The 12,507-nt window shown below is 51.9% G+C and overlaps 1 long non-coding RNA gene across 1 annotated transcript; it reads right to left on the bottom strand.

Annotated features, from left to right (window-relative positions):
- Positions 1-3,549: 3,549 nt before the first annotated feature.
- Positions 3,550-6,900, bottom strand: LOC103888209. Its single transcript, XR_002515285.2, has 3 exons — positions 6,568-6,900; positions 6,334-6,445; positions 3,550-4,982 (listed from the first exon to the last, which is right to left on the bottom strand). It is a non-coding gene; the product is annotated as an uncharacterized LOC103888209 (long non-coding RNA).
- Positions 6,901-12,507: the final 5,607 nt, after the last annotated feature.

The following is a 12,507-nucleotide window of genomic DNA, read 5'->3' as shown; positions in this document are numbered from 1 at the left end:
AAAAAACTAGCCGGGCGAGGTGGCGGGTGCCTGTAGTCCCAGCTACTCGGGAGGCTGAGGCAGGAGAATGGCGTGAACCCAGGAGGCGGAGCTTGCAATGAGTCGAGATCCAGCCACTGCACTCCAGCCTGGGCGACAGAGTGAGACTCCGTCTCAAAAAAAAAAAAAAAAAAAAAAGAACACATCAGGACGGACCCCTGGAACCACTGGCTGGCTGTACCCCACATTCAGGTTCTTGATTGGACTTCTTCGTGTATCGTTCACTAATCCTTGTGGCTGAAAGTCTTGTTGCTCCATCCGGATAGCAAAGGACGACACTTTGTCATACATGCCTGTGTTCGAGCTGCACCAGCACAGAGCTGGTCACAAAGTGGCCTCCCCAAATTTCTGTGGCTTTAGCCTAACAATTCCTTATAGCTGCAATTCCTTATAGCTGAACAAAGACGAACGACCCTAACCCATTCAAGTCAGGCTGGACTACCTTCCACTCTGATCATGCATTTGGTTTTATTTTATTTTTATTTTTATTTTTATTTTTATTTTTTTTGAGACAGAGTCTTGCTCTGTCACCCAGGCTGGAGTGCAGTGGCGCGATCTCGGCTCACTGCAAGCTCCGCCTCCCAGGTTCACGCCATTCTCCTGCCTCAGCTTCCCGAGTAGCTGGGACTACAGGCGCCCGCCACCACGCCCGGCTAGTTTTTTGTATTTTTAGTAGAGACGGGGTTTCACCGTGTTAGCCAGGATGGTCTTGATCTCCTGATCTCGTGATCTGCCCACCTCGGCCTCCCAAAGTGGTGGGATTACAGGCTTGAGCCACCGCGCCCGGCCATGCATTTGGTTTTATAGAGCACTGAAAGAGAGGAAGAAAGAACAGCCTCTTACTGGCCCGAGTTGAAGGTCTTTGAGGACATTTTTCTCAACAGCATAATCTGGCTCCCTGACACAAAAGGCAGGGGAGAGAGGGACAGCAGCTCGTAATGAACAGAGATGGGTGGTGGCCCGGCCTCCACGACCACTGCTGTGTCCACTGGGCAGACCAGCCATGTCTCCTGGCTCCTACCAAGAGTCAGCTCAGGCCAAAGACTAGGGGAGATGACACATGGGGTACTCACAGGAGAGCTGTGCTCAGGACTTCCTGCTGGCCCTAGAACCTTCCAGAATGGCCTCTCACACACTCCCGTCCCTCCCTCCTTCTCTCTCTCTCTCAGTGAAAGGACTGCCTTGGCAAGAGTATCAGGTTTCAGTTGTCTGTGTCCTGGGAAATTACAAGATCTTTCCCCTTTCTCTTTTTAGCTGGGATTACACATGCAGAGCCATTTGGCTCCCCTGGCCTGCCCAGCTGCTGCCGGCTGGGGCCGGGGGATCATGCCAGGCAGCCCAGCCAGAGGTGGGCAGGGTCACAGGGGTGACCTCTTCTTGGTGTGATCCCCTCAAATCTGATCCCCAGGGACCTTCCCCAGGCATGCGGAGAACACCAGCTGTCCCGGCCACGTCAGGCATCTGGCCACCAGGTCTCCTTCCACTCCAGGGGCAACCACCGCCAGAGGGAAAAACGGAAACACCGGGTTATTTGTGATCTGACTACTCACTCTTCGTTGAGAGAGAGAGAAGCAGGAGGCCAGGGGAATAGATGGGACTGTGGGAACAGCAGAGGGCAGAGGGTGAAGGGTGGCGATCAGAAAGAAAGACAGAATCCCCATATTCCCTGCCCCTCTGGGCTCCGGCCATGGAGGAAGCGGGGCTCAGAGGACATTGCACCAGACAGGTCTTGTTTAGAAAATTGGAAAAGAACAAATATTGATTGCAGGGGTGCAGCAGAACGAGCCCTTCCATCATCAAAAATATGTATTCAGCCAGGCGAAGTGGCTCACGCTTGTAATCCCAGCACTCTGGGAAGCTGAGGTAGGAGGATCACTTGGGCCCGGGAGTTTGAGAACAGCCTGGGTAACATGGCAAAACCCAGTCTCTACAAAACATTTCAAAAATATTTTTGTGGTGACGTGTCTGTGGTCCCAGCCGCTCGGGAGGCTGAGGTGGGAGGATTGCTTGGGCCGGGGAGGTCGAACCGTGTTCACACCACGGCATTCCAGCCTGGATGACAGAACGAGGCCCTGTTTCTAATAATAAGAGTAATAATAATCATAAAATACATACTCACTAGCTACGATTCTGCTTTACGGGATAACTGGGGCAAAAATGTTCCCGGGTGAAACCGGCTAACCTAATTTGAAAGGTCTGGGAAACATGGCCCAATTTCAGCCTCGCTCGCCACTCACAGGCCAAGCGGAGGTTGCGCGTCACAACATACTGGACACTAGACATCACCAACGCCTTCACTCTACAAATGGGAAAACCACGGCTGAGAGGTCACCCGGTCTCCCCAGTTCACCCAGAGACTTGGGGATGGGCCGAGCTCCAGAGCCCAGACCTTGCCCTGCTCCACCCCACACAGCATGAAGTTCCCTGGCCAACTAAGGAAAGAGTGCAAGGTGACCGGAAGAAAACAAAGCAAACAAAACTGACGCAAAAAACAAACAAACAAAACTCAGTGCAAAAGAAGAATTTGGGGGCCGAGGCTGTGGCTGCAGAGTGGGAGTGGCGATAATCAACGCTGGGCTCCTGAGTGTCTCCAGAAGGGCGGGCCCTGGTGTCCCCAGCACCTGGTGCCCACCTTCCCCTTTCCCCCAGGGCCCCAGTCTGAGAGCTCTTCTACCCACTCCTGGCTGCTGGGGCGCCTGATATTTTCCAAAACACAATTTTCACACCCTTAAAAGTGGGCTGGGGAGGAGTCAGGATCAGAGCCGCTAGCTCAGATTTCCTTCCCTGAGAGGATACGGTCTTAGAAACTGCATGCTGTGCCGAGTTCCGTCATTCAGAAGAAACAGAAAACCCAAGCCCTGGGGAGTCACGTGGCCACCACGGACACCCCGGCCTCAGTCTAAGCTAAGGGCATTAGCCCGGGTGGCCGGTAGCTGCTCTGCAGCTCTGATCAGTCCTACAGACGCACGGCACCCCCGACCTGTCACCTTTAGGACCTTCCAGTCAGGTCCCCTTAAGACGCAATGTCCCCTGTGCTCACCTTTGGGGTTTACTCTCGTGCTAAGGAAACAGCATGCAACTTCCCAGGGTTATGAGAAATAACTTTCCTAGGAATGTCACCAGCTGCAGACGCCCCTGTCATAAACTGTCCCAGCTCTAAGCCGCCTAGGGCTTTTATCCCCTCCTCTTAGCTACTCATTACCCAGCTTAATTAGGCCAGGAAATGCTGGCGCTGAGGACACTCTCGGCAGGAGGCAGGGCTGGAGGAGAGATTCTCAGCAGCGCCACTTCCTGAGGCTTGATCTGGGGGCTGGGGAAGGCCGTGGAGGAGGACGGCTGGGGATGGCAGGCTGCGTCCTCCAGTGAACAGCTGCTGGGAACGAAGCAGGGATGCACGCATTTGCTCCCCAGGTCCTCCAGGGAGCTGAGGGTTGCACTTGTTTACGGTAACAGCACCGGATCTGAAGGCCTGGAAGGCTCTGCCTGCCCCCACCCCTACCCTCCCATCTCAATTAACCGGTTTCACCACCCCGCCCCCACTCTTTCCTCGGGAAGAGGTTGCAACCTCAGTTACCACTCACAATATTTCAGCCCCAACCCTGACATAATCACAGTCAAAGACCCAGCCTGAGATGCCTTCCATTTTCAGCCAGCCCCTGACCTTCACCTCGAACCACCCTGGTCATGCACAACCTCCTGGTCCTTCACTAGGTGGAACACAGGAATGGGGTTGCCTGCTGTAGAGCTGCATGCGCTTCACCCAGTTTTGGAGCTTTCTGCTACGGTGGTGTTGGAGCGGGAGTAGAAATGTTGGAGGGTTTATAGAATGGGGTTTATATCAGACAGATGGGAGTCTAGACTCTAGCTCTGCCCCAGGTCATTCTGTGACCTTGAATATGCTATTTCATTTTTCTGCACCTCAGTTTCTTTAGCTGCAAAAATGGGGGCGGTAATATCGGCTTTTTGGGAGGTTGAGATGATCTTATATCCTTATAGTAGACACAGGCAAACGTTCAGTAAGAAGTGGCCGGTATCTCCAATGTGGGGCACTAGTTCAGAGGCCTGCAGTTATCAACTTTTCTTTGCTGGGAGGTATAGAAAGGGGAAACTGGTATTAATGAGATCCCGCTGTCTGTTGAAGGTATTCATACTTACATGATTTTCCTTTCATTTCCCAATTATCTGTGGAGGCTTTGAGATTTAAATGAGTAAACTGAGGCTCAGAGAGGGTAGGAAGGTGGGTCATGCCTGGTGAGTGGCAGAGCAGATCATACAACAGGGCTATGGCAGACGCCCAGGGCTGCGGAGTCTGGGACTGCTTCATGGCCGTGTCAGAAATGTCAGAATGACACCAGTCTAGGCCAGGCGCAGTGGCTCACACCTGTGGAGGCCGAGGTGGGCTGATCACTTGAGGTCAGGAGTTTGAAACCAGCCTGGCCAATATGGTGAAACCCTGTCTCTACTACAGATTCAAAAATTACCCGGTTGTATTGTTGGGCGCCTGTAGTCCCAGCTACTCAGGAGCCTGAGGCACAAGAATCCCTTGGACCCGGAAGGCAGAGGCTGCAGCGAGCTGAGATCAAACCACTGCACTCCAGCCTGGGCGTCAGGGCGTCAGAGCCAGACTTATCTCAAACAAACAAACGAACAAACAAACAAAAGAATCACACCAGCCTAGAGCGAGCAGGGCGACTAGAATCTCAGCAGCCACAGCGCTGGGTGGCTCATCGCCCTGGAGAGGGGATTGTGAGGGCTTAGAGTCACAGTGTCATCCAAGAAGGACTTGTCAGCCCCTGCAGAGGCTCTCTCACCTGCGGAATACGTGCCCTGGAGCGATTTGGTTCAGCCTCCTCCGGTGTGTGGTTTTATGCTGGGCTTTTCCATTGTGTCCACGTTTTCTCAGAAAATGCAAGTTTCTTGAGAAGTGACCTCATTTCCCTCACCTGCAGCAAGACAAAGGTGATTCTTGGCACTCGGATATCCGATAGTGCTGTGATTTTAAATTTTCTATGTAACTTTGAAAAGTGCCCTCCCATTCCACCAAACAAACAAATAACAAACAAAAAAGCCCCAGGGCAGGGGTGGAAGGATTGGGGCGTAAGGGGAACCTCCAATTCCATCCAGAAGAGGGCACTAGTCCGTCTACTCAGGCCCTCCCCACATCGAGGTGCTCCCAGGTCCACAAGAAAATCTCTTGATCCACCCAAAGAATCCCAAACTACTGACCATTGGTTTCCAAGGTCCATGAGTCGCGACACTCTTAGACTTACTTAGCCAGTAAGATGCTTCTCATTTGAAAAACATAAAATCAAGAAAGCCCCTGGCTGAGCAGCCGGAGGCATAAGGAACCTTGGAATCCTAAACCATCAGAGTCTCTGGCTTTGTCAGTCTCTGCTTGGGATCTGAGATAAGTGAAGTCAGGGGTAAAGAAAATAAATCAGCAGCTTCCCAGGGTGCTGGAAAGGCTGTCAGGCAGAACTTCCTTCCGTGTGGCTCCAGGGAGCAGAACTTGGGTAAAGCTTCAGAAAGGCCGCCGTGGGCTTCACAGGCAGCTCTTCCTGAGCCCTGGGGCTGTCAGAACTCTGTCTTGCTAAGGAAGGAAGGCCAGGCAGTGCAGGTGCAGGTGGGGGTTCTGGGGAGGTGGGTGCTGGGGGGCTGTACACCGAGGAAGATGTGGGGCCTTCAGGGTCACACCTCCCACCCCCAGAATTCTACAGACGAAGATGCTGTGATGTATAACTGGGAAGGGTGAAGGTGGGGGGACAGCCACTGAAACGGAGCCAGGACAGTGAGCTCTAACCCAAGGGTTTTCCTCTCAACACCGTCTGGGGCATGCTTTTAGAGCATCTCCCCTCTCCATTCACTCTACACCCTCCTTTCCGCCCACTGGGAGGCTTCGTCTTCCTCAGTCGACTCCCACACAGAGGCAGAAGAGGGAGAAGCCGCCTCCACCCCGAGGAGCTTGGGGGCAAACATCTGCTCCCTGCCATTGTTTCCCCTTATTTAGTGGGTGGGAGGGATCACACACCCAGGCGACAGTTTGGTGAACCCTCCTCCAGGGTAACTGGGGAAAGCTGAAAATGCCTGTTGGCCTGCGAGGGGTTTTCAGCGTGTCACTCTCATGCTGCGTGGGTGGGGCGGAGAGGTGACATTCACCCTCCTTGGCAGCACCCCTTGTGTCGCTCATGTGTTCTCCGGCTGCGGAACCCTGCGAGGCTGTGTGGTGACGGATACAGTCACTTGTGCCTCTCCCTCCCCTGGGGACCCCCCCCACCCTGTGCCACTTCTACGCACCCAGTCTTGCAGGAGAGCACCTGGAGTCTTGGGTGTGGGCGGGTGTTTATCTCATCAGACAACTAAAGTTGTGCCGGGGCTGGGCTGCGGGTTCACGCGTTCACCTGCTGATCTGCTTAGGAAACACAGGGCAGGGTTTTGTTCCAGTGCCTTCCTGGCAGCTGCACCCACTTAACACCAAGTTCCAAATGCCAGGTCTGAGACAGAGGGGATCGCCGTGGAGACCGCACTCACTTCAGCAGTTACCAGCTCTGGTCATATCTGTTAAGCAACCGCTCCGTGGCGGGGCTGGGGATGCCACCCGTGAACAAACTGGCCGGTGCAGGTCCCTGCTCGGACCTGGGGTGCTTGCAGTCACAGTCTGGGGAGGGGCTGCAAACCCACACAGACAGCATGACAGACGGTGCACCAGGAGGAGACGGTCCGGCTTCCACGAGCATGCGCCACAGCGGGAGCAAAGTAAATGAGATTGGAGGGGTCAGGAGGAAATGACATTGAAGTTGAGAGGAAGAGATCAGAGCAAAGGCGCTAAGATGACAGGACCCGCTATGCTTCTGAAGAAGCCAGGCGGGTGCTGACTCACAGTTCTTATTTCTGGTCTTTCTCATGACTTACCTGTGGCCTGCCCCGCAGCCCCTCATTTCTCCCTGGACGACATGGCCATCCAGAGAAGAGGAGACTGGGCATCCACAGTGCTGCCAGCCCCTGCATTGTTGTTACCGATTACAACGTGTTATTTTCAGCTTCTACCCTCTCCACGAAAAAAAGAGTCTTCTGGGAGAGGACACCTGCCCAGACATAGCCCGGACTCCGCAGGGGTTCCCACAAGCACATCCAGGCTTTGTCATTCCCTCCTTGTAGATGATCTGGCAAATTTGGAGTTTGACTCCTAATTCTGCTGCCTCAGTCCCTGCCCCTCCCCCACATTACCACTGTGGAGGGTCGCATATGCGTGTCCCCTGCTGAACTCAGACACGCGTGCATGTCAAGGGGAATCATACATTTCTTCTAGAACTTCTTCTTCTTCTTCTTTTTTTAAGACAGAGTCTCTCGGCCGGGCGAGGTGGCTCAAGCCTGTAATCCCAGCACTTTGGGAGGCCGAGACGGGTGGATCACGAGGTCAGGAGATCGAGACCATCCTGGCTAACCCGGTGTAACCCCGTCTCTACTAAAAAAAATACAAAAAACTAGCCGGGCGAGGTGGCGGGCGCCTGTAGTCCCAGCTACTCAGGAGGCTGAGGCAGGAGAATGGCATGAACCCGGGAGGCGGAGCTTGCAGTAAGCTGAGATCCGGCCACTGCACTCCAGCCTGGGCGACAGAGCGAGACTCCGTCTCAAAAAAAAAAAAAAAAAAAAGACAGAATCTCTCTCTGTTGCCAGTGCAGTGGTGCGATCTTGGCTCATTGCAGCCTCTGCCTCCTGGGTTCAAGCAATTCTCTTCCTCAGCCTGCCGAGTAGCTGGGATTACAGGCGCCCGCCACCATGCCCAGCTAATTTTTGTATTTTCTGTAGAGACGGGATTTCACCATCTTGGCCAGGCTGGTCTTGAACTCCTGACCTCGTGATCCACTCACCTCAGCCTCCCAAAGTGCTAGGATTACAGGCATGAGCCACTATGCACGGCCTAGAATTTCTTTTAACCGAATAATTTATCTTCCATTAGTATATGTGCTTCTCTCTTTGTTTTTATTTTATTTTTATTATTTTTTATTATTTTTATTAATTTATTTATTTTCGATACGGAGTTTTGCTCTTGTTGCCCAAGCTGGAGCGCCATGGCATGATCTCAGCTCACTGCAACCTCTGCCTGTCGCATTCAAGCTATTCTCCTGCCTTAGCCTCCAGAGCAGCTGGGATTACAGGCATGTGCCACCATGTCCGGCTAATTTTGTAGTTTTAGTAGAGATGGGGTTTCTCCATGTTGGTCAGGCTGGTCTCGAACTCTCAATCTCAGGTGATCCGCCTGCCTCTGCCTCCCAAAGTGCTGGGTTACAGGCGTGGGCCATCATGCCTGGCCTCTCTCTTTGTTTTTAACTGCTTCATGGTTTTACTTAGTCTGGATGTCATAATTCATTTATTTGTTTATGTTTTTAGAGTCAGGGTCTTGCTCTGTTGTCCAAGCTGGAGTGCAGTGGTGTGATCATGGCTCACTGCAGCCTTGACCTCCCAGGCTCAAGAAATCCTCCTGCCTCAGCCTCCTAAGTGGCTGGGACTACAGGCATGCACCACCATGGTACCAAATTTTACGTTTTTGGTAGAGATGGGGCCTTGTTGCTTTGCCTAGGCTGGTCTCAAACCCTCAGCCTCCAGCTATTCTCTGACCTTGACCTCCCAAAGTTGCAATTACAGTTCTTATCCACCAAGATGTGATGATTTATTTAATGATTTCCTTATTGATTGATTTTTTTTTTTTTTTGATTGATATTTTGGGTCCTCCTCACCCTTTTTTTTTTTTTTTTTGAGACGGAGTCTCGCTCTGTCGCCCAGGCTGGAGTGCAGTGGCCAGACCTCAGCTCACTGCAAGCTCCGCCTCCCGGGTTTATGCCATCCTCCTGCCTCAGCCTCCCAGGTAGCTGGGACTACAGGCACCCGCCACCTTGCCCGGCTAGTTTTTTGTATTTTTTTTTTTTTAGTAGAGACGGGGTTTCACCATGTTAGCCAGGATGGTCTCGATCTCCTGACCTCGTGATCCGCCCGTCTCAGCCTCCCAAAGTGCTGGGATTACAGGCTTGAGCCACCGCGCCCGACCCCTCCTCACCTTTTATTTATTTCTCTTTGTGTGTGTGTGTGCTATTTTACCTTGGGTGACTTTTTAATAAGGTGAACTTAAGGTGGGCTGGATTTCAGATTTTTTTTTTTTTTGAAAACTTTCAACAGATAAAGATGAGGAACCTGCCACTGATAATGTTGAATTTGTTTTTGTTTTTCTTGTAGTAAGTCCTATTTGGAACCTTGGCCCATTTGCCACTGGGCCAGCGCCCTCCTGCTAGGATGACCTTACCCCCCTGGGCCAGCCCTGCTTCCCCAGTCACCACCCCCTGGTGCAGTGGTGATGAGACACCTCCCTCTGCTTCCTCTGAGCCCTCCTTTGACACTGATAGGCCGGGCTCACCCTTGCAGGGCTGGAAATCGCCAAGCTTGCCTCCCTCCCTCTGGGGATGAGCACTCTCCACCCCTCCCCCTTTTCATTTTCTCTGAAGCTCTTGGAACAAACAACTGTCTAGGATGGAACTACCTCCTAAGGGAGGCCCCTCCGGCCTCTTCCCTGGCATCTGTGACCACCTGCGCCTGCCACAGCTTCTCTGGTCCAGCCTGACCTGATGCGTCTATTTGTACTTCCTCATTGTCTTCTTTGAACCTTGATTTTTGAGGAAGTTTCCAATCCCACCCCCAGCCAGAGTCCCTCCTGTTCTCGCTCTCTCCTGACGTTTCTCCCCAGCTCAGGGCCTTTTGTTTTCCACCCCAACCCTCCCTGCAGGTTTGTCCCCCTTTGCCAGGAGCTCTCCAGCCCAGCGGCCTCTCCTCTTACTAATCTCCTTTCCAAACGCTGTCTTCTGTAGCCAGGTCTACCCAACAGAAAATGAAGAAGGTTGGCAATTATCTAATGAGTTCACACAATGTAGACAGCCAATTAAAATATCCTTGACACAGCCAATCCCCTCCGCTTTGTTGAAAGCTGAACTCCAATGAGGCCTGTCCCTGACAAAATCTGTCACACCATCTAGATGATTGGGGTGACAAGAACCGTTGTTTATCTAACTAGCAAGTGAGAATTTCAGCCTTGCATAGGTCTGGCTACCATCTCTCCAAATAAAGGATAGTCAAATGTACCCACAAACAAATTAACAAAAGAGAAAACACACACCACAAAAACTACTTTCTTAGAGTTGGTGTCTAATTGTGAACTGAAATCCACCCTCAAAATAGGAATTTCTGTGGAAGGTACTGTTTTTGTGGTGACTCGAATCCCATTGTTCTATCTGTAGGTGCACCCTGGTGCAAAACACTGCACAATGGAGTGCTGTAGCTTTCACATCTCCAGGGACCTTGACATCCCTCCCTCTTGCCTTGTTGAAAAATTCAAACTAGAAAAATCCTATGAAATAAAATGCAATTAATAAGCACTCTTTAGGTGTTTAGGACTGGTTAAAGACAGAAGCTAGGGCTGGGCACGGTAGCTCACGCCTGTAATCCCAGCACTTTGGGAGGCCGAGGCAGGCAGATCACCTGAGGTCAGGAGTTTGAGACCAGCCTGATCAACATGGAGAAACCCTGTCTCTAGTAAAAATAGAAAATTAGTTGGGTGTGGTGGTGCATGCCTGTAATCCCAGATACTCGGGAGGCTAAGGCAGGAGAATCGTTTGAACCTGGGAGGCAGAGGTTGCAGTGAGCCGAGATTGCACCATTGCACTCCAGCCTGATAAACAAGAGCAAAACTCTGTCTCAAAAAAAAAAAAGATGGCCGGGCGCGGTGGCTCAAGCCTGTAATCCCAGCACTTTGGGAGGCCGAGACGGGCGGATCACGAGGTCAGGAGATCGAGACCATCCTGGCTAACGAGGTGAAACCCCGTCTCTGCTAAAAATAATACAAAAAACTAGCCGGGCGAGGTGGCGGGCGCCTGTAGTCCCAGCTACTCGGGAGGCTGAGGCAGGAGAATGGCGTAAACCCGGGAGGCGGAGCTTGCAGTAAGCCGAGATCCGGCGCACTGCACTCCCAGTCTACTTGGGAGGCTGAGGCAGGAGAATGGCGTGAACCTGGGAGGTGGAGCTTGCAGTGAGCCGAGGTTGCGCCACTGCACTCCAGCCTGGGTGACAGTGCCAGACTCCGTCTCAAAAAAAAAAAAAAAAAGACAGAAGTTACTTCTCTGACCACACAGTTATCTTCTATTTGACAATTTGAGTCAGAACATTTAATATTCCACTTCAATTATTTACACAACACTTAAATTACTTTCTTTTCTTTTCTTTTCTTTTTTTTTTTTGAGACAGTCTTGCTCTGTCGCCCAGGCCGGAGTGCAGTGACGTGATCTTGGTTCACTGCAAGCTCTGCCTCTCGGGTTCACAGCAGTCTCCTGCCCTCAGCCTCCCAAGTAGCTGGGACTACAGGCGCCCGCCACCAAGCGCAGCTAATTTTTTCTATTCTTCATAGAAACGGGGTTTCACCGTGTTAGCCAGGATGGTCTCAATCTTCTGACTTCGTGATCCGCCCACCTCGGCCTCCCAAAGTGCTGGGATTACAGGAATGAGCCACTGTGCCTGACCTCATTATTATTATTATTTCCTTTAAAAAAAATTTTTTTTAAATTGTTGAGATAGAGTATTGCCCAAGCTGGAGTGCAGTGGCACAACCTCAGCTCACTGCAACCTTCATCTCCGAGGTTCAAGTGATTCTTCTGCCTCAGCCTACCAAGTAGCTGGAATTACAGGTATGTGCCACCACACCAAACTAATTTTTGTATTTTTAATAGAGACAGGGTTTCACCATGTTGGCCAGACTAGTCTCAAACTCCTACCTCAAGTGATCCATCTGCCTTGGTCTCTCAAAGTGTTGGGATTACAGGCGTGAGCCACCGCACCAGCTTTTGTTTTGTTTGTTTTGTTTTGTTTTGTTTTGTTTGAGACGGAGTCTAGCTCTCTCACCCAGGCTGGAGTGCAGTGGCACCATCTCGGCTCACTGCAACCTCCGCCTCCGGGCTCAAGCCATTCTCCCGCCCCAGCCTCCTGAGTAGCTGGGATTACAGGCAATCACCACCATGCCCAATTAATTTTTGCATTTTTAGTAGAGACAGGGTTTCACTATGTTGGCCAGGATGGTCTCCATTTCTTGACCTCGTGATCCACCAGCCTCAGCCTCCCAAAGTGCTGGGATTACAGGGGTGAGCCACTCTGCCTGACTTTTCTTTCTTTTCTTTCTGATGGAGTCTCGCTCTGTCGCCCAGGCTGGAGTGCAATGGCCTATCTCAGCTCACTGTAACCGCCGCCCCCCAGGTTAAAGCGCTTCTCCACCTCAGCCTCCCAAGTAGCTCGGGTTACAGGCACCTGCCACCATGCCCAGCTAACTTTTTGTGTGTGTTTATTTATGTAGCAATGGGATTTCACCTTGTTGGCCAGGCTGATCTCAAGCTCCTGACCGCAGGTGATCTGCCTGCCTCGGCCCCCCAAAGTGCTGGGACT

Source organism: Papio anubis, chromosome 16, assembly GCF_008728515.1.
Source record: "Papio anubis isolate 15944 chromosome 16, Panubis1.0, whole genome shotgun sequence".
Taxonomy (NCBI): Eukaryota; Metazoa; Chordata; class Mammalia; order Primates; family Cercopithecidae; genus Papio; species Papio anubis.
This window is presented reverse-complemented; position numbering and strand designations above follow the sequence as displayed.